The sequence below is a fragment of the Heptranchias perlo genome, chromosome 11 (genome assembly GCF_035084215.1).
Source record: "Heptranchias perlo isolate sHepPer1 chromosome 11, sHepPer1.hap1, whole genome shotgun sequence".
In the NCBI taxonomy this organism is placed as follows: Eukaryota; Metazoa; Chordata; class Chondrichthyes; order Hexanchiformes; family Hexanchidae; genus Heptranchias; species Heptranchias perlo.
The window spans coordinates 6,503,000-6,525,449 of record NC_090335.1 but is presented as its reverse complement, the minus strand read 5'-3'; the positions used below and the strand labels follow the sequence as shown (position 1 = coordinate 6,525,449).

Here is a 22,450-nt window from a genome sequence, read left to right as displayed (position 1 = left end):
CGTTATTGAGTGTGCTATGTATTTGGCCACTGATTGAATCTGATAACGTGAATCGTACATGAAATGTAATTCGGTGTCAACATTTCAAAGTCACAACTGTGCCTGGGGTGTTGGGTAAAATGGAGACTCGGCGTTAAAGGGGCATTATCTGCCTGGAAATGCAGGTGGCATTGTATTGTTCCCTGAGTATTGGGATGGCGCACTGCTTAGTAAAAGCATTGCATTGGTTTATGCCACTGGAAAGTGAGTGACAGAGTAAGAAGGGTGCTGGACAGGAACGACCTGGATTGGTTGGTAACTTAAAAAGAAAGCGATGCAACAGTTACAAAATGCAACACTGTTTATGGAGTTGCTTTGAGCATTTATTGCAGGACCAAAATGTACTTCACCCCAGATGGGACTTGAACCCACAATCCCTGGCTTAGGAGGCCAGTGCCTTATCCATTAGGCCACTGGGGCTGTGTGTGATTGGAACTTGGTGCTTGTAACCTGCCTCTTTGTCTTTATGTAATTGCATCCAAACTTGATGCCCTTTTTATGGGCCATCCCCTTCTTTTCATGCACAATCACATTGAATCAGTTCCAAAGATCCCAGCAACGACTGGATCTGACTTGCTTTTGAGCGTCAACAATTGGTTACAGTTGAGTGCTGGGCAAAATATTGACTGTAGGTGAAAAGCAAGTGATATTGCAGAGGTTTCCTTGCTTGCCCTGGCTGTAAGTTTCATTAATTCACATGATGGTTCCTTTGACATACCTCTTTAATCACTGAATATTTCAGCATTGTGGACAAAGAGCTGGTTTTCACAGAATGAAGATAATTTAAAACCAAGCTCACACTTGATGGGATGATTGTCTTTACAATCTCTGCACATTAGGAAATCAGTGCCTTATCCATGAGGCCAGTGGGACCACAAGACGATGTGAGCAGCTTTGATGCACTTGGTCAGTGCTCTCCATTCTCACGATATTCTCCCTATCCTTGTGGCCACTCACTTTGTTTCCATCAACATATCTACCAATTCCACACACTTCAGCAGTGATTGGTAGTTGTTGTGAGCTCATTTGATTTCCTGAAGCCCCATGCTAAATGATACATTTTACGATCTTGGAAATGTCACTGCCTATCATTGGGAATCAGGTTTACAGATCTTTCCTTCAGCATGCTGCCCTTCAATTTGACAAGCACCGCTATGTTGATTAGGCTTCTATTGCTGGATATATGCTCTGACTTACAATGGACCTTGATATTTGGTGACAACTGTTAGCGGGCTGGGGACTCCTTCAGAGATTCGCGAGTGTTCGTAAGGGTTCAACAAGGGAATGATGTCAATCATCGTCAAATACATCATTATGTTACTTCCACATCATGAAGGTGAAGGCGTTCGATCCTGCGGTGCACAGATGGGTTTCAAGAAATCTGTGTGATTGAAGCTTGATCACTGTTTCTGTTCACTAACTCCCCTGGCTTAGAGGAGCTAACCTCAGCTCAAAACAGGTATTGAGCCTGGCAACTGCCTGGCCTGTGCAGCTCAGTACCCCAGCACACTGTGCATTTGTTTGCCGAGTATTATTATAATGTGGCAGCCGAGAAAGCATTGAAAATGGAATTTTCCAGCTTGGAAGAAGAATGTGTGATGTATTTGGCTTCTGAATCTGATAACATGAATCGTACATGGAATGTAATTTCAAAGCAGCAAGTGCACCTGGCGTGTTGGGTACAGTGAAGAGAGGAAATAGAGGGGCATTTTCTGCCTGGAACCCGCAAGTGACATTGTCCCCTCAGAATTGGGATGGCGTACATCTTGGTCGAAGCATTGCATTGGTTTGTGCCACTGGAAAGAAGCGACAGAGTGAGAAGGGTGTGGACAGGAACGACCTGGATTGGTTGAAACTACCTGACTGTCACGCAATAGTTGACTGTAAGTGTCTCAGAATTTGTTGCACAGCTGGAGTTTGTTTCACCACAGATGGGACTTGAACCCACAATCCCCAATGCCTTATCCATTCGGCCACTGGGGCTGCATGAAATGCAAGCCTAGTTCTTGTAACCTGTCGCTTTGTCTGTATCTGGTCACTGCCAAATTTGATGTCTTTTTCCAGGCCTTCCCTTTCTCTTCATACACACTCACATTGTATCAGTTCCAAAGATCCCAGCAATGACGTGACAGGATCTGACTTGCTTTTGTGCGTCAGCAATTGGTACAGTTGAGTGCTGGGCAAAATGTTGGCTGTAGGTGAAAAGCAAGTGGCTTTGCAGATGTTTCCTTGCTTACCCTGGTTGCAAGTTTCATTGATTTGCAAGACTGCTCTCCTGACTTAGCTGTTTGATTGCTGCATATTCCACCAATGTGGATAAAGAGCTGGTTTTCACAGAATGAAGATGATTTAAAACCAAGCTCACCCCAGATGGGACTGTGAACCTATAAACCCTTCTTTCTGGACTTCATCACTTTTCTTACATTACCCCCTGCTGTGTTGAAAGGCTTGTGCTTCCAAAAGCCGGTGTGTTTTAAAACCCTGACTTTCCTCAAGCTCAATATTATCATCTAGATCATGAATTTAATAATCTAGATATCTATTCTTTGATCCCGAAACTCATACTTCTCCAATACCATCAGCGTCACTGAGGGAAAAGCAGGATTTGCGAAAACACAGTTTACCACATTACTGTGTTTGCAGGTTTTCAAATGTCTTTGTTTAAAAGGGGGTATGAACACCACAATGTCCGTCATCGTCAAAAACATCATTATGTTACTTCCATATCATGAAGGTGAAGGCATTCGATGCTGCAGTGCACAGGTGGGTCTTAAAAAATCTGTGTGATTGAAGCTTGATTATTGTCAATCTGCTCACTGTATCTGTTCACTACCTCCCCTGGCTGAGAGGAGCTAACCTCAGCTCACAGCAGGTATTGAGCCTGGCAACTGCCTGGCCTGTGCAGCTCAGTACCCCAGCACACTGTGCATTTGCCTGCCGAGTATTTTTGTAATGCGGTAGCCCAGAGGGCATTTGAAGATGGAATTTTCCAGCTTGGAAGAAGAATGTGTGATGTATTTTGCCACTGAATCTGATAACATGAATCGTACATGTAATGTAATTGTGTGCTCACATTTCGAAGTAGCAAGTGTGCCTGGGGTGTTGGGTAAAATGAAGAAAGGAGATAGAGAGGCATTATCATTGAAAATTTACGTCACAGAAGGAGGCCATTCGTCCGATCGTGTCCGTGCTGGCTGAGAAAGCAGCCACCAGCCTAATCCCACTTTCCCTGCAGGTCACGGATGTTCAGGTACACATCCAGGTATTTTTTTAATGAGTTGAGGGTTTCTCCCTCTCCCACCCTCTCAGGCAGTGAGTTCCAGACCCTCACCACCCTCTGGGTGAAAAGAATTTACCTCATTTCCACCCTAATCCTTCTACCAATACTTTCAGTCTATGCCCCCTGGTTATTGATCCCTCCGCAAAGGGAAATAGGTCCTTTCTATCCACTCTATCTAGGCCCCTCATAATTTTATACACCTCAATCAAATCACCCCACAGTCTCCTCTGTTCCAAGGAAAACAACCCCAGCCGATCCAATCTGTCATCATAGCTAAAATTCTCCAGTCCTGGCAACATCCTCGTAAATCTCCTCTGCACCCTCTCCAGTGCAATCACATCCTTCCTGTAATGTGGTGACCAGAACTGTGCGCAGTACTCAAGCTGTGGCCTAACTAATGTTTTATAAAGTTCCAACATAACATCCCTGCTTTTATATTCTATGTCTTGGCTAATAAAGGAAAGCATTCCATATGCCTTCTTAACCACCTTATCTACATGTCCTGCTACCTTCAGGGATCTGTGGACATGCACTCCAAGGTCCCTCACTTCCTCTACACCTCTCAGTATCCTCCCATTTATTGTGTATTCCCTTGCCTTGTTTGCTCTCCCCAAATGCATTACCTCATACTTCTCCGGATTGAACTCCATTTGCCACTTTTCTGCCCATCTGACCAGTCCATTGAAAACTTCCTGCAGTCTACAGCTTTCCTCCTCACTATCAGCCACACGGCCTATCTTTGTGTCATCCGCAGACTTCTAAATCATGCCGCCTACGTTTAGGTCCAAATCGTAAATGCATACCACAAAAAGCAAAGGACCTAGTAACGAGCCCTGCGGCACCCCACTGGAAACAGCCTTCCAGTCGCAAAAACACCCGTCGACCATTACCCTTTGCTTCCTGCCACTGAGCCAATTTTGGATCCAATTTGCCACATTCCCTTGGATCCCATGGGCCTTTACTTTATGGACCAATCTGCCATGTGGGACCTTGTCAAAAGCCTTGCTAAAATCCATGTAGACTACATCAATTGCACTGTCCTCATCGATCCTGCTTGTCACCTCCTGGAAAAATTCAATCAAGTTAGTCAGACACGCCTCCCCTTAACAAATCCGTACTGACTGTCCTTGATTAGTCTGTGCCTTTCTAAGTGACAGTTTATCCTGTCTCTCAGAATTGATTCCAATAATTTGCCCACCACCAAGGTTTGGCTGACTGGCCTGTAATTACTCGGTCGATCCTTCGCTCCCTTTTTAAACAACGGTACAACATTCGCAGTCCTCCAATCCTCCGGCACCACGCCTGTATCCAGTGAAGTTTGGAAATGAATGTTAAAGCCTCCGCTATTTCCTCCCTGGCTTCTTTTAACAGCCTGGGATACATTTCATCCGGCCCTGTTGATTAATCCACTTTCAAAGATGCTAATCCCCTTAATATTTCCTCTCTCACTATGTTTATCCCATCCAATATTTCACACTCCTCCTCCTTAACTTCAATCCCTGCATTATCCCTCTCCTTTGTGAAGAACCATACCCACATCTTCCACCTCCACACATAGTTTACCTTTTTGATCTCCAATGGGCCCTACTCTTTCCTAAGTTATCCTCTTGCACTCATGTATTTATAAAATATCTTTGGGTTTTCTTTGATTTTACCTGCTAATATATTTCATCCCCTCTCTTTGCTTTGCTAATTGCCTTTTTAACTTCACCCCTGCACTGTGTATACTCCTCTGAACTTCCCGTTGTATTGAGTTCCCGGTGACTATCACAGGGTTTCTTTTTCTGCTTGATCTCACCCTGAATGCTTCTTGACATCCAGGGGGCTTGAGATTTGGCAGCCCCTCCCTTTTTCTTTGTGGGAACATGTTGACCCTGAACCCCTCAAATGTCTCCCACTGCTCGACCTTCAAGTCGCTGTTTACTTCTGCTAAATCGAAGTGACAGTCTTGCCCTCTGGAGGTGACATTGTCCCCTCACAATTGGGATGGAACACAGCTTGGTCGAAGCATTGCATTGGTTTGTGCCACTGGAAAAAAGTGACAGAGTTCGAAGGGTGCTGGACAAGAACCACCTTAATTGGATGGTAAGTTTAAATTTAAGTTCCCAAACTGTCAGTGTTGTAACATTTGTTGCATAGTTAGAGTTTATTTCACCCCAAATGGGACTTGAACTCACAATCCCTGGCTTAGGAGGCCAGTGCTTTATCCATTAGGCCACTGGGGCTAGATGAACTTTCTGCTTTGTGCTTGCAACTTGCCCCTTTGTCCCTATCGATTCACTGCCAAATTTGATGCGTTTTTCTGGGCCATCCCTTTCTTTTCATACACAATCACATTGTATCAGTTCCAAAGATCCCAGCAACGAAGTGACAGGATCTGACTTGCTTTTGTGTGTCAACATTTCGCACAGGAACTACCTGGATTGGTTGGTAAGTTAAAATTGAAGCTACCTGACTGTAAGTGTTTCAGCATTTGTTGCCCAGCTAAAGTATGTTTCACCCCAGATGGGACTACCAAGACACACTCCATGTCTTAGAAGGGCAGTTGCCTTATCCATTAGGCTATTGAGGCTATATGAAATTTGAGCTTGGTGCTTGTAACCTGTCCCTTCGTCTGTATCTAATTACTGCCAAATTTGATGCCTTTTTATGGGCCTTCCCTTTCTTTTCATACACACTCACATTGTATCAGTTCCAAAGATCCCAGCAATGACGTGACAGGATCTGACTTGCTTTTGTGCGTCAGCAATTGGTACAGTTGAGTGCTGGGCAAAATGTTGACTGTCGGTGAAAAGCAAGTGGCTTTGTAGATGTTTCCTTGCTTGCCCTGGCTGCCAGTTTCATTGATTTGCAAGACTGCTCTCCTCATTTCGCTGTTTGATTGCTGCATATTTCAGCAATGTGGAAAAAGAGCTTGTTTTCACAGAATGAAGATGATTTAAAACCAAACTTACCCCAGATGGGACTCGAACCCACAATCCCTGACTCTGGAAGCCAGTGCCTTATCCATTAGGCCACTAGGGCCAGATGAGTATATAAGCAGCCTTAGGAACATAGGAACATAGGTACAGGAGTCGGCCATTCACCCCCCTCGTGCCTGCTCCGCCATTTGATAAGATCATGGTTTATCTGTGATCTTACTCCATGTCCCTGCCTTTGGCCCATATCCCTTAATACCTTTGGTTGCCAAAAAGCTTTCTATCTCAGATTTAAATTTAGCAATTGAGCCAGTATCAATTGCCGTTTGCGGAACAGAGTTCCAAACTTCTACCACCCTTTGTGAGTGGAAATGTTTTCTAATCTCGCTCCTGAAAGGTCTGGCTCCAATTTTTTGACTGTGCCCCCTACTCCTAGAATCCCCAACCAGCGGAAATAGTTTCTCTCTATCCACCCTATCTGTTCCCCTTAATATCTTATTAACTTCGATCAGATCACCCCTTAACCTTCTAAATTCTGGAGAATACAACCCCAATTTGTGTAATCTCTCCTCGTAACTTAACCCTTGAAGTCCGGGTATCATTCCAGTAAACCTACGCTGCACTACCTCCCAGGCCAATATGTCCTTCCGAAGGTGCGGTGCCCAGAACTGCTCACACTACTACAGGTGCGGTCAAACCAGGGTTTTGTGCAGCTGCAGCATAACTTCTGCCCCCTTGTACTCTCGTCCTCCAGATATGAAGGCCAGCATTCCATTAGCCTTATTGATTATTTTCTGCACCTCTTCATGACACTTCAATGAACTATGTACCTGAACCCCGAAGTCCCTTTGGACATCCACTGTTTTTAACTTTTTACCATTCAGAAAGTACTCTGTTCTATCCTTTTTTGATCCAAAGTGGATGACCTCACATTTGTCGACATTGAGTTCCATTTGCCACAGTTTTGCCCATTCACCTAATCTATCAATATTGCTTTGTAATTTTATGTTTTCATCTACACTGCTTACAATGCCACCAATCTTTGTGTCATCGGCAAACTTAGATATGAGACTTTCTATGCCTTCATCTAAGTCGTTAATAAATATTGTGAATAATTGAGGCCCCAAGACAGATCCCTGCGGGACTCCACTAGTCACATCCTGCCAATGTGAGTACCTACCCATTATCCCTACTCTCTGTCGCCTTTCGGTCAGCCAACTTCCTAACCAAGTCCGTACTTTTCCCTCGATTCCATGGGCTTCTATCTTAGCTGACAGTCTCTTATGTGGGACCTTATCAAATGCCTTCTGGAAGTCCATATAAATAACATCCATTGACATTCCCCTGTCCACTACTTTAGTCACCTCTTCAAAAAATTCAATCAGGTTTGTCAGGCACGACCTACCTTTCACAAATCCATGCTGGCTCTCTCTGATTAACTGAAAATTCTCGAGGTGTTCAGTCACCCTATCCTTAATTACGGACTCCAGCATTTTCCCCACAACAGATGTTAGGCTAACTGGTCTATAATTCTCTGGTTTCCCTCTCTCTCCTTTCTTAAAAAGCAGAGTGACATGTGCAATTTTCCAATCTGCAGGGACAGTTCCTGAATCTAGAGAACTTTGAAAGATTATAGTTAGGGCATCTGTAATGTGCTCACCTACTTCCTTTAAAACCCTGGATGGAAACCATCTGGTCCTGGGGATTTGTCACTCTTTAGTGCTATTATTTGCTTCATTACTGTTGCTTTACTAATGTTAATTTTATCGAGTCCCTGTCCCTGATTCAATATTAGTTTTCTTGGGATTTCCGGCATGCTCTCCTCTTTCTACTGTAAATGCTGACGCAAAGTAATTGTTCAACATGTCCGCCATTTCCCCATTGTCAATGACAATATCCCCACTTTGTTTTTTAGGGTCCAACACAGCTCCTGACCACCCTCTTTTTCCTAATATAACTGTAAAAGTTCTTCGTGTTGGTTAGAATCATAGAATCATAGAAGTTTACAGCATGGAAACAGGCCCTTCGGCCCAACATGTCCATGTCGCCCAGTTTATACCACTAAGCTAGTCCCAATTGCCTGCACTTGGCCCATATCCCTCTATACCCATCTTACCCATGTAACTGTCCAAATGCTTTTTAAAAGACAAAATTGTACCCGCCTCTACTACTGCCTCTGGCAGCTCGTTCCAGACACTCACCACCCTTTGAGTGAAAAAATTGCCCCTCTGGACCCTTTTGTATCTCTCCCCTCTCACCCTAAATCTATGCCCCCTCGTTATAGACTCCCCTACCTTTTGGAAAAGATTTTGAATATCTACCTTATCTATGCCCCTCATTATTTTATAGACTTCTATAAGATCACCCCTAAACCTCCTACTCTCCAGGGAAAAAAGTCTCAGTCTATCCAACCTCTCCCTGTAAGTCAAACCATCAAGTCCCGGTAGCATCCTAGTAAATCTTTTCTGCACTCTTTCTAGTTTAATAATATCCTTTCTATAATCGGGTGACCAGAACTGTACACAGTATTCCAAGTGTGGCCTTACTAATGTCTTGTACAACTTCAACAAGACATCCCAACTCCTGTATTCAATGTTCTGACCAATGAAACCAAGCATGCTGAATGCCTTCTTCACCACCCTATCCACCTGTGACTCCACTTTCAAGGAGCTATGAACCTGTACTCCTAGATCTCTTTGTTCTATAACTCTCCCCAACGCCCTACAATTAACGGAGTAGGTCCTGGCCCGATTCGATCTCCCAAAATGCATCACCTCACATTTATCTAAATTACACTCCATCTGCCATTCATCGGCCCACTGGCCCAATTTATCAAGATCCCATTGCAATCCTAGATAACCTTCTTCACTGTCCACAATGCCACCAATCTTGGTGTCATCTGCAAACTTACTAACCATGCCTCCTAAATTCTCATCCAAATCATTAATATAAATAACAAATAACAGCGGACCCAGCACCGATCCCTGAGGCACACCGCTGGTCACAGGCCTCCAGTTTGAAAAACAACCCTCTACAACCACCCTCTGTCTTCTGTCGTCAATTCAATTTTGTATCCAATTGGCTACCTCACCTTGGATCCCGTGAGATTTAATCTTATGTAACAACCTACCATGCGGTACCTTGTCAAAGGCTTTGCTAAAGTCCATGTAGACCACGTCTACTGCACAGCCCTCATCTATCTTCTTGGTTACCCCTTCAAAAAACTCAATCAAATTCGTGAGACATGATTTTCCTCTCACAAAACCATGCTGACTGTTCTTAATCAGTCCCTGCCTCTCCAAATGCCTGTAGATTCTGTCTCTCAGAATACCCTCTAACAACTTACCCAACTTAACAACTGGTTTTGATATTCCTTGCAAGTTTCTTTTCATACTCTCTTCTTGTAGCTCTTACTATCTGTTTTGTGACCCTTTGTTGATCTTTGTATCTTTCCCATTCGCCAGGATCTGTGCCATTTTTTGCCTTTTTGTATGCCCTTTCCTTATGTCTTATACTGTCCCTTACCTCTTTAGTTGTCCTTGACTGTTTTTTGTGGCAAGTAGAGTTCTTGCCCCTCAGGATCAAACGCCTTCACCTTCATGATGTGGAAGTAACATAATGATGTATTTGATGATGATTGACATCATTCCCTTTTTGAACCCTTACGAACACTCGCGAATCTCTGAAGGAGTCCCCAGCCCGCTAACAGTTGTCACCAAATATCAAGGTCCATTGTAAGTCAGAGCATATATCCAGCAATAGAAGCCGAATCAACATAGCGGTGCTTGTCAAATACCGTGTGCTTTAACCATGGAACGTAAAAGGTCCCTTTACTGTCTCTGTTGATGGCCTTTCATGTAGAGATAGCCCCTTTCATTTCTATGCTCAGACATTCCTGACATCTCCAATTTTGATTGCTTCAGTGGCTCAAATCCATTCCTTATACCATTTGACCATGTGCTGGATGCGTTACTATTTGATGTTTTACAAATCCCGGTACTTTGAACAGATCACCAGATAGGATTGAGAGGCCCATGCTTTGTTCACACCTATCAATGCTTTCCCGATCCAAAGTCTTTGATCTATGCCCTCGTTGCCTTTTCTTACATTACCCCCTGCTGTGTTGAAAGGCTTGTGCTTCCAAAAGCCCTTGTGTTTTCAAACCCTGACAATGCTTTAAGCTCAATATTATCATCTAGATTATGTATTTAATAATCTAGATATCTATTCACAGTACAATGTCTTCGATCCCGAAACTCATACTTCACCAATACCATCAGCGTCATTGAGGGAAAAGCAGGATTTGTGAAAACACAGTTTACCACATTACTGTGTTTGCAGGTTTTCAAATGTCTTTGTTTAAAAGGGGGTATGAACCCCGCAATGTCAGTCATCATCAAAAACATCATTACGTTACTTCCATATCATGAAGGTGAAGGCATTCGATGCTGCAGTGCACAGGTGGGTCTCAAGAAATCTGTGTGATTGAAGCTTGATTATTGTCAATCTGCTCACTGTTTCTGTTCACTAACTCCCCTGGCTGAGAGGAGCTAACCTCAGCTCACAGCAGGTATTGAGCCTGGCAACTGCCTGGTTTGTGCAGCTCAGTACCCCAGCACACTGCGCGTTTGCCTGCCGAGTATTTTTGTAATGTGGTAGCCCAGAGAGCATTTGAAGATGGAATTTTCCAGCCTGGAAGAAGAATGTGTGATGTATTTTGCCACTGAATCTGACAACATGAATCGTACATGGAATGTAATTGTGTGCCCACATTTCAAAGTAGCAAGTGTGCCTGGGGTGTTGGGTAAAATGAAGAAACGAGATAGAGAGGCATTATTGAAAAATTACATCACAGAAGGAGGCCGTTTGTCCAATCGTGTCCGCGCCGGCTGAGAAACGAGCCACCAGCCTAATCCCACTTTCCCTGCAGGTCACGGCTCTTCAGGTACACATCCAGGTATTTTTTAAATGAGTTGAGGGTTTCTGCCTCTACCACCCTCTCAGGCAGTGAGTTCCAGACCCCCACCACCCTCTCAGTGAAAAGAATTTACCTCATTTCCGTCCTAATCCTTCTACCAAACACTTTCAGTCTATGCCCCCTGGTTATTGATCCCTCCGCTAAGGGAAATAGGTCCTTCCTATCCACTCGATCTAGGCCCCTCATAATTTTGTACACCTCAATCAAATCACCCCACAGCCTCCTCTGTTCCAAGGAAAACAACCCCAGCCTATCCAATCTGTCATCATAGCTAGAATTCTCCAGTCCTGGCAACATCCTCGTAAATCTCCTCTGCACCCTCCCTAGTGCAATTACATCCTTCCTGTAATGTAATGACCAGAACTGTGGGCAGTACTCAAGCTGTGGCCTAACTAATGTTTTATACAGTTCCAGCATAATAACATCCCTGCTTTTATATTCTATGCCTTGTCTAATAAAGGAAAGCATTCCATATGCCTTCTTAACCACCTTATCTACCTGTCCTGCTACCTTCAGGGATCTGTGGACATGCACTCCAAGGTCCCTCACTTCCTCTACACCTCTCAGTATCCTCCCATTTATTGTGTATTCCCTTGCCTTGTTTGCTCTCCCCAAATGCATTACCTCATACTTCTCCGCATTGAACTCCATTTGCCACTTTTCTGCCCATCTGACCAGTCCATTGAAAACTTCCTGCAGTCTACAGCTTTCCTCCTCACTATCAACCACACGGCCTATCTTTGTGTCATCCGCAAACTTCTTAATCATGCCCCCTAATTTAAGTCCAAATCGTTAATGCATACCGCAAAACGTAAAGGACCTAGTAACGAGCCCTGCGGCACCCACTGGAAACAGCCTTCCAGTCGCAAAAACACCCGTCGACCATTACCCTTTGCTTCCTGCCACTGAGCCAATTTTGGATCCAATTTGCCACATTCCTTTGGATCCCATGGGCCTTTACTTTATGGACCAATCTGCCATGTGGGACCTTGTCAAAAGCCTTGCTAAAATCCATGTAGACTACATCAATTGCACTATCCTCATCGATCCTTCTTGTCACCTCCTGGAAAAATTCAATCAAGTTATTCAGACGCGCCTCCCCTTAACAAATCCGTGCTGACTGTCCTTGATCAGGCAACGGAACCCTGTGTGAGAACCTCTCTGGATACATCGAGGGCATCCTGAAACCCATCGTACAGGGAACCCCCAGCTTCTGTCGTGACACTACAGACTTCCTACAAAAACTCAGTACCCACGGACCAGTTGAACCAGGAACACTTCTCACCACGATGGACGTCTCGGCACTATACACCAGTATCCCCCACGATGACGGCATCGCTGCGACAGCATCAATACTCAACACCAACAACAGCCAATCTCCGGAAGCCATCCTACAACTCATCCGCTTCATCCTGGATCACAATGTCTTCACCTTCGATAACCAGTTCTTTACCCAAACACACGGAACAGCCATGGGGACCAAATTCGCACCCCAATACGCCAACATTTTCATGCACAAGTTCGAGCAGGACTTCTTCACTGCACAAGACCTCCAACCAACACTATACACCAGATACATCGACGACATTTTCTTTCTATGGACCCACGGCAAGGAATCACTAAAGAGACTACACGATAACATCAACAAGTTCCATCCCACCATCAAGCTCACCATGGACTACTCCTCAGAATCAGTTTCTTTCTTGGACACACGAATCTCCATCAAAGACGGGCACCTCAGCACCTCACTCTACCGCAAGCCCACGGACAACCTCACGATGCTCCACTTTTCCAGCTTCCACCCTAACCACGTCAAAGAGGCCATCCCCTATGGACAGGCCCTGCGAATACACAGGGTCTGCTCAGACGAGGAGGAACGCGATGGACACCTACAGACGCTGAAAGACGCCCTAGTAAGAACGGGATATGACGCTCGACTCATCGATCGACAGTTCCGACGGGCCACAGCAAAAAATCGCATAGACCTCCTCAGGAGACTAACACGGGACGCAACCAACAGAGTACCCTTTGTCGTCCAGTACTTCCCCGGAGCGGAGAAACTACGCCATGTTCTCCGCAGCCTTCAACATGTCATCAATGAGGACAAACACCTCGCTATGGCCATCCCCACACCTCCACTACTCGCCTTTAAACAGCCACCCAACCTCAAACAGACCATCGTTCGCAGCAAACTACCTAGCTTTCAAGAGAACAGCGTCCACGACGCCACACAACCCTGCCACGGTAACCTCTGCAAGACATGCCAGATCATCGACACAGATACCACCATCACACGAGATGACACCACCCACCAGGTGCATGGTTCATACTCCTGTGACTCAGCCAACGTTGTCTACCTCATACGTTGCAGGAAAGGATGCCCCAGAGCATGGTACATTGGCGAGACCATGCAGACGCTGCGACAACGGATGAACGGACACCGCGCAACAATCGCCAAACAGGAGGGTTCCCTCCCAGTCGGGGAACACTTCAGCAGTCATGGACATTCATCCACCGACCTTCGGGTAAGCGTACTCCAAGGCGGCCTTCGAGACACACGACAACGCAAAATCGTCGAGCAGAAATTGATAGCCAAGTTCCGCACCCATGAGGACGGCCTCAACCGGGATCTTGGGTTCATGTCACGCTACACGTTACCCCACCAGCGAACAAATGTTATCTGTTTTTAATATAATGGGTCATTTGCTGGCTCTCTCTGCCTTCCGGATGTTTCTGCCTCTCTCTGTGTTTTTTTTTCTCTGTTTTTTTCCCTGTTTGTTTTTTTGTTGAATGTGTATTCGGAGGTTCTGCAGGTAACACCTCTCTGTCTGAACACGGTGATTGCCTTGGCAACGGGCAGTTGCAGGGGCAGTCTGTAAACACCATGTATTGTTCAATATGTATAAATGCGTAGGCTTCAAGGAGATCTTGAAACATTTGCCTGAGGAAGGAGAAAATCTCCGAAAGCTTGTGAATTTAAAATAAAATTGCTGGACTATAACTTGGTGTTGTAAAATTGTTTACAATTGTCCTTGATTAGTCTGTGCCTTTCTAAGTGACAGTTTATCCTGTCTCTCAGAATTGATTCCAATAATTTGCCCACCACCAAGGTTAGGCTGACTGGCCTGTAATCACTCGGTCTATCCTTCGCTCCCTTTTCAAACAACGGTACAACGTTAGCAGTCCTCCAATCCTCCGGCACCACGCCTGTATCCAGTGAAGTTTGGAAATGAATGTTAAAGCCTCCGCTATTTCCTCCCTGGCTTCTTTTAACAGCCTGGGATACACTTCATCCGGCCCTGTTGATTTATCCACTTTCAAAGATGCTAATCCCCTTAATATTTCCTCTCTCACTATGTTTATCCCATCCAATATTTCACACTCCTCCTCCTTAACTTCAATCCCTGCATTATCCCTCTCAATTGTGAAGAACCATACCCACATCTTCCACCTCCACACATAGTTTACCTTTTTGGACTCTAACAGGCCCTACTCTTTCCTTAGTTATCCTCTTGAACTCATGTATTTATAAAATATCTTTGGGTTTTCTTTAATTTTACCTGCTAATATATTTTATCCCCTCTCTTTGCTTTCCAAATTGCCTTTATAACTTCACCCCTGCACTTTGTATACTCCCCTAAACTTCCCGTTGTATTGAGTTCCCGGTGACTATCACAGGCTTTCTTTTTCTGCTTTATCTTACCCTGAATGCTTCTTGACATCCAGGGGGCTCAAGATTTGGCAGCCCCTCCCTTTTTCTTTGTGGGAACATGTTGACCCTGAACCCCTGAAATGTCTCCCACTGCTCTGACACTGATTTACCTTCAAGTAGCTGTTTACTTCTGCTAAATCTAAGTGACAGTCTCGCCCCCTGGATTATCTTCCTGGATTGTGGAAGTGACATTGTCCCCTCAGAATTGGGATGGAACACAGCTTGGTAGAAGAATGGCATTGGTTTGTGCCACTGCAAAGAAGTGACAGAGTGAGAAGGGTGTGGACAGGAGCCACCTCGATCGGTTGGTGAGTTAAAATTTAGGTGACCAAACTGTCACACAACAGTTAACTAAACGTGTTGTAAAATTTGTTACACAGCTAGAGTTTGTTTCACCCCAAATGGGACTTGAACCCACAATCCCTGGTTTCGGAGGCCAGTGCCTTATCCATTAGGCCACTGGGGCTAGATGAAATTCTTGCTTTGTGCTTGCAACTTGCCCCTTTGTCCCTATCGATTCACTGCCAAATTTGATGCCTTTTTCTGGGCCATCCCTTTCTTTTCATGCACAATCACATTGTATCAGTTCCAAAGATCCCAGCAACGAAGTGACAGGATCTGACTTGCTTTTGCATGTCAACATTTCGTACAGTTGAGTGCTGGGCAAAATGTTGACTTTCGGCGAAAAGCAAGTGGCTTTGCAGATTTTTCTTTGCTTGCCCTGGTTGCAAGTTTCATTGATTTACAAGACTGCTCTCCTTACTTCGCTATTTGATTGCTGCATTTTTCAGCAATGTGGACAAAGAGCTGGTTTTCACAGATTAAAAATGATTTAAAACCAAGCTTACCCCAGATGGGACTCAAACCCACAAATCTTCACTCGAGAAGCTAGTGCTTTATCCATTAGGTCATTAGGGCCAGATGAATGCATAAGCAGTCTTGATGCACTTGGTCACCTTTCTACATTCTCACTATATTCTGCATGTCCTTGTGGCCACTCACTTTGTTTCCATCAACATATCAACCAATTCCACATGCTTCAGCAGTGATTGGTAGTTGTTGTGAGCACATTTGATTTCCTGAAGCCTCATGCTAAATGATACATTTTACTCTCATGGAAATGCCTATCATTCGGAATCAGGTTTACAAATCTTTCCTTCAGCATGCTGCCCTTCAATTTGACAAGCACCGCGATGTTGATTGCTGGATCTGTGCTGTGACTGACAATGGACCTTGATATTTGGTGACAACTGTTAGCTGGCCTCGGACTCCTTCAGAGATTCACGAGTGTTTGTAAGGGTTCAACAAGAGAATGATGTCAATCATCGTCAAATACATAATTATGTTATTTCCACGTCATGAAGGTGAAGGCATTCGATCCTGCAGTGCACAGATGGGTCTGAAGAAATCTGTGTGATTGAAGCTTGATCTGCTCACTGTATCTATTCACTACCTCCCCTGGCTGAGAGGAGCGAAACTCGGCTCACAGCAGGTATTGAGCCTGGCAACTGCCTGGCCTGTGCAGCTCAGTACCCCAGCACACTGTGCATTTGTCTGCCAAGTATTTTGTTAGTGGTAGCCCAGAGATCATTGAAGATGGAATTTTCCAGCTTGGAAGAAGAATGTGTGATGTATTGGGTGAATGAATCTGATAACATGAATCGTACATGGAATGTAATTTCAAAGTAGCAAGTGTGCCTTGCATGTTGGGTACAGTGAAGATAGGAAATAGAGGGGCATTTTCTGCCTGGAACCTGCAAGTGACATTGTCCCCTCAGAATTGGGATGGCGCACATCTTGGTAAAAGTATTGCATTGGTTTGTGCCACTGGCAAGAAGCGACAGAGTGAGAAGGGCCTGGACAGGAACTACCTGGATTGGTTGGTAAGTTAAAATTGAAGCTACCTGACTGTAAGTGTTTCAGCATTTGTTGCCCAGCTAAAGTATGTTTCACCCCAGATGGGACTACCAAGACACACTCCCTGTCTTCGGAGGGCAGTTGCCTGATCCATTAGGCCACTGGAGCGATATGAAATTAGAGCTTGGTGCTTGTAACCTGTCCCTTCGTCTGTATCTATTCACTGCCAAATTTGATGCCTTTTTATGGGCCATCCCTTTCTTTTCATACACACTCACATTGCATCAGTTCCAAAGATCCCAGCAATGACGTGACAGGATCTGACTTGCTTTTGTGCGTCAGCAATTGGTACAGTTGAATGCTGGACAAAATGTTGACTGTCGGTGAAAAACAAGTGGCTTTGTAGATGTTTCCTTCATTGTCCTGGTTGCAAGTTTCATTGATTTACAAGACTGCTTTCCTGATTGAGCGATTTGATTGCTGCATATTTCAGCAATGTGAAAAAAGAGCTTGTTTTCACAGAATGAAGATGATTTAAAACCAAGCTTACCCCAGATGGGACTCGAACCCACAATCCCTGACTCCGGAAGCCAGTGCCTTATCCATTTGGCCACATGAGTATATAAGCAGCCTTAGGAACATAGGAACAGGAGTAGGCCATTCACCCCCTCGTGCCTGCTCTGCCATTTGATAAGATCATGGCTGATCTGTGATCTTCCTCCATGTCCCTGCCTTTGGCCCATATCCCTTAATACCTTTGGTTGCCAAAAAGCTTTCTATCTCAGATTTAAATTTAGCAATTGAGCCAGGATCAATTGCCGTTTGCGGAAGAGAGTTCCAAACTTCTACCACCCTTTGTGTGTAGAAATGTTTTCTAATCTCACTCCTGAAAGGTCTGGCTCTAATTTTTAGACTGTGCCCCCGACTCCAAGAATCCCCAACCAGCGGAAATAGTTTCTCTCTATCCACCCTATCTGTTCCCCTTAATATCTTATAAACTTCGACCAGATCACCCCTTAACCTTCTAAACTCTGGAGAATACAACCCCAATTTGTGTAATCTCTCCTCGTAACTTAACCCTTGAAGTCCGGGTATCATTCTCGTAAACCTACGCTGCACTACCTCCAAGGCCAATATGTCCTTCCGAAGGTGCGGTGCCCAGAACTGCTCACACTACTCCAGGTGCGGTCCAACCAGGGTTTTGTATCGCTGCAGCATAACTTCTGCCCCCTTGTACTCCAGTCATCCAGATATAAAGGCCAGCATTCCATTAGCCCGATTGATTATTTTCTGCACCTGTTCATGACACTTCAATGATCTATGTACCTGAACCCCTAAATCCCTTTGGACATCCACTGTTTTTAACTTTTTACCATTTAGAAAGTACTCTGTTCTATCCTTTTTTGATCCAAAGTGGATGACCTCACATTTGTCTACATTGAATTCCATTTGCCACAGTTTTGCACATTCACCTTATCTATCAATATTGCTTTGTAATTTTATGTTTTCATCAACGCCTTTTACAATGCCACCAATCTTTGTGTCATCGGCAAACTTAGATATGAGACTTTCTATGCCTTCATCTGAGTCGTTAATAAATATTGTGAATAATTGAGGCCCCAAGACAGATCCCTGCGGGACTCCACTAGTCACATCCTGCCAATGTGAGTACCTACCCATTATCCCTACTCTCTGTCGCCTTTCGGTCAGCCAACCTCCTAACCAAGTCCGTACTTTTCCCTCGATTCCATGGGCTTCTATCTTAGCTGACAGTCTCTTATGTGGGACCTTATCAAGTGCCTTCTGGAAGTCCATATAAATAACACCCATTGACATTCCCCTGACCACTACTTTAGTCACCTCTTCAAAAAATTCAATCAGGTTTGTCAGGCATGACCTACCTTTCACAAATCCATGCTGGCTCTCTCTGATTAACTGAAAATTCTCGAGGTGTTCAGTCACCCTATCCTTAATTATGGACTCCAGCATTTTCCCACAACAGATTTTGGCTAACTGGTCTATAATTCCCTGGTTTCCCTCTCTCTCCTTTCTTGAACAGCGGAGTGACATGTGCAATTTTCCAATCTACAGGGACAGTTCCTGAATCTAGAGAACTTTGAAAGATTATGGTTAGGGCATCTGCAATGTGCTCATCTATTTCCTTTAAAACCCTGGATGGAAACCATCTGGTCCTGGGGATTTGTCACTCTTTAGTGCCATTATTTTCTTCATTACTGTTGCTTTACGAATGTTAATTTTATCGAGTCCCTGTCCCTGATTCAATGTTAGTTTTCTTGGGATTTCCGGCATGCTATCCTCTTTTTCTACTGTAAATACTGACGCAAAGTAATTGTTCAACATGTCCGCCATTTCCCCATTGTCAATGACAATATCCCCACTTTCCGTTTTTAAGGGGCCAACACTGCTCCTGACCACCCTCTTTTTCCTAATATAACTGTAAAAGTTCTTCGTATTGGTTTCGATATTCCTTGCAAGTTTCTTTTCATACTCTCTTCTTGTAGCTCTTACTATCTGTTTTGTGACCCTTTGTTGATCTTTGTATCTTTCCCATTCGCCAGGATCTGTGCCATTTTTTGCCTTTTTGTATGCCCTTTCCTTATGTCTTATACTGTCCCTTACCTCTTTAGTTGTCCTTGACTGTTTTTTGTGGCAAGTAGAGTTCTTGCCCCTCAGGATCGAACGCCTTCACCTTCATGATGTGGAAGTAACATAATGATGTATTTGATGTTGATTGACATCATTCCCTTTTTGAACCCTTACGAACACTCGCGAATCTCTGAAGGAGTCCCCAGCCCGCTAACAGTTGTCACCAAATATCAAGGTCCATTGTAAGTCAGAGCATATATCCAGCAATAGAAGCCTAATCAACATAGCGGTGCTTGTCAAATACCGTGTGCTTTAACCATGGAATGTAAAAGGTCTCTTTACTGTCTCTGTTGATGGCCTTTCATGTAGAGATAGCCCCTTTCATTTCTATGCTCAGACATTCCTGACATCTCCAATTTTGATTGCTTCAGTGGCTCAAATCCATTCCTTGTACCATTTGACCATATGCTGGATGCAATACTATTTGATGTTTTACAAATCCCAGTACTTTGAACAGATCACCAGATAGGATTGAGAGGCCCATGCTTTGTTCACATCTATCAATGCTTTCCCGATCCAAAGCCTTTGATATATGCCCTCGTTGCCTTTTCTTACATTACCCCCTGCTCTGTTGAAAGGCTTGTGCTTCCAAAAGCCCATGTGTTTTAAAACCCTGACAATGCTTTAAGCTCAATATTATCATCTAGATTATGTATTTAATAATCTAGATATCTATTCACAGTACAATGTCTTCGATCCCGAAACTCAAACTTCTCCCATACCAAGGGGGTATGAACCCCACAATGTCAGTCATCGTCAAAAACATTATTATGTTACTTCCATTTCATGAAGGTGAAGACATTTGATGCCGCACTGCACCGGTGGGTCTCAAGAAATCTGTGTGATTGAAGCTTGATTATTGTCAATCTGCTCACTGTATCTGTTCACTACCTCCCCTGGCTGAGAGGAGCGAACCTCAGCTCTGTAAGGGGTTTTGTTTCCCGGGCTTATTGTCGGTCAGCCAGTTATGTTTTCCTGAGCTGCTCTGCCCGCTGTGCGGTTTCGAATCGCTTTCCCCTTCCTGATTCTGAGCTCAGGACTTATCGAGCGCGAATAAGGACAGACGAACAGAGCAGTGGATTGGTGTAAGGAAAACCAATATTTATTAATAAGAAAACTAAAACTACAAGGTAAACAGTATTCTCCAGAAGATAAAGGAATCGCTATGGATGCAATACAGTCTTACACTTAACGGGGTGGAAGAAACGGACACATCGAGGGAAAATTCTAAAATCATAATTTTAGCAATACCCCTTTCACTCCCACCCTTACACCTAGCGAGGTTGTCTTGTGACGGCCAGAAAAAAAAATAATGCTCACCGATGAAACAGATGAAAAGGCCTGGCCCCTGTGTCCTGCTGCTGCCGTCGACACGTGGTTGCGATGTTTACTGGACGGCCTTCCTTCTTGGATGCTAGCAGGCAAGCAGGACGCCGGGCCGAGGCGAAGAGAGAGAGAGAGGTTCTGGGATGCCCCAGTTATACCCTCCCGGTAATGGGTTGTTTTCGCGCCTCATCAGTTTGCTCCATTGTCCGATTTGGGCGCAAAAGCGTAAGACAAAAGGGCCCCGATCTTGGCCCATTTACATTAATGGCCGGTACCTGTACTGATCGGTTCCATAACTGCTTTCCTTTGTTCCGAATGTTCCTTAATGGGTCACCTTAGTCCTGGGATTATTCCTGCTTGAATTTTGATTGTGTAGGCAGGCAACGTTGATGGCTTGCCTCAGGGCGTGAATGCAACTGCATTGTTCAAAGAGCCCTGTCTGCTCTTGTGGAAAGGTGTTTACAGACGTGTTAAACACGGAGCCTGCCAAGCTGTCAGAGAATCCAATTTCAAATGCTGCAGGCCCTTGGCCATGTGTCTGACCGCAGCCATTTTGAGAGGCCCTGGATTTTTTTAAAACACAGTCACACCAGGGTTTCTTTAATAACTCCAATAAATCTTCGGGGGTGGGGACGTGTGAAATTTTGCGAATCCCTTCAACTCACAGCAGGTATTGAGCCTGGCAACTGCCTGGCCTGTGCAGCTCAGTACCCCAGCACACTGCGCATTTGCCTGCTGAGTATATTTGTAATGTGATAGCCCAGAGAGCTTTTGAAGATGGAATTTTCCAACTTGGAGGAAAAGTGTGAATCCTAGAATCATAGAAAGTTACAGCACAGAAGGAGGCCATTTGGTCCATCGTGTCCGTACTGGCCAAAAAAGAGCTATCCTGCATAATCCCACTTCCCAGCACTTGGTCCGTAGCCCTATAGGTTACAGCACTTTAAATGCTCATCCAAGTACTTTTTAAATGAGTTGAGGGTTTCTGCCTCTACCACCCTTTCAGGCAGTGAGTTCCAGACCCCCATCACTCTCTGGGTGAAAACATTTCTCCTCAGCTCCCCTTTAATCCTTTTACCAATCACTTTAAATCTATGCCCCGTGGCTACTGGCCCCTCTGCTAAGGGAAATAGGTCCTCCCTATCCACTCTATCCAGGCCCCTTATAACTTTGTATACCTCAATGAAATCACTCCTCAGCCACCTTTGCTCCAAAGAAAACAACCCCAGCCTATCCAATCTTTTCTCATAGCTAAAATTCTCCAGCCCTGGCAACATCCTCATAAATCTCCTCTGAACCCTCTTTTGTGCAATCACATCTTTCCTGTAATGTGGTGACCAGAACTGTACGCAGTATTCAAGCTGTGGCTTAACCAATGTTTTATACAGTTCTAGCATAACATCCCTGCTTTTATATTCTATGCCTCAGCTAATAAAGGAAAGTGTCCCGTATGCCTTTTTAACCACCTTATATACCTGTCCTGCTGCCTTCATGGATCTGTGGACATGTACTCCAAGTCCCCTTGTTCCCCTACACCTCTTGGTATCCTCCCATTTATCGTGCATTCCATTGCATTGTTTGCCCTCCCCAAATGCATTATCTGTGTGCTCTGTGTCTGGCCACTGAATCTGATAACATGAATCGTACATGTAATGTAATTGGGTGTCGACATT

The 22,450-nt window shown here is 44.5% G+C and overlaps 3 non-coding genes across 3 annotated transcripts; all 3 read right to left on the bottom strand.

Annotated features, from left to right (window-relative positions):
• Window positions 1-386: 386 nt before the first annotated feature.
• trnar-ccu (transfer RNA arginine (anticodon CCU)) lies at window positions 387-459 on the bottom strand. The gene has a single exon. It is a non-coding gene; the product is annotated as a tRNA-Arg (tRNA).
• Window positions 460-6,270: 5,811 nt separating this feature from the next.
• Window positions 6,271-6,343, bottom strand: trnaw-cca (transfer RNA tryptophan (anticodon CCA)). The gene has a single exon. It is a non-coding gene; the product is annotated as a tRNA-Trp (tRNA).
• An 8,977-nt stretch (window positions 6,344-15,320) lies between these two features.
• trnar-ccg (transfer RNA arginine (anticodon CCG)) lies at window positions 15,321-15,393 on the bottom strand. Its single transcript has one exon. It is a non-coding gene; the product is annotated as a tRNA-Arg (tRNA).
• Between the last annotated feature and the right edge of the window lie 7,057 nt (window positions 15,394-22,450).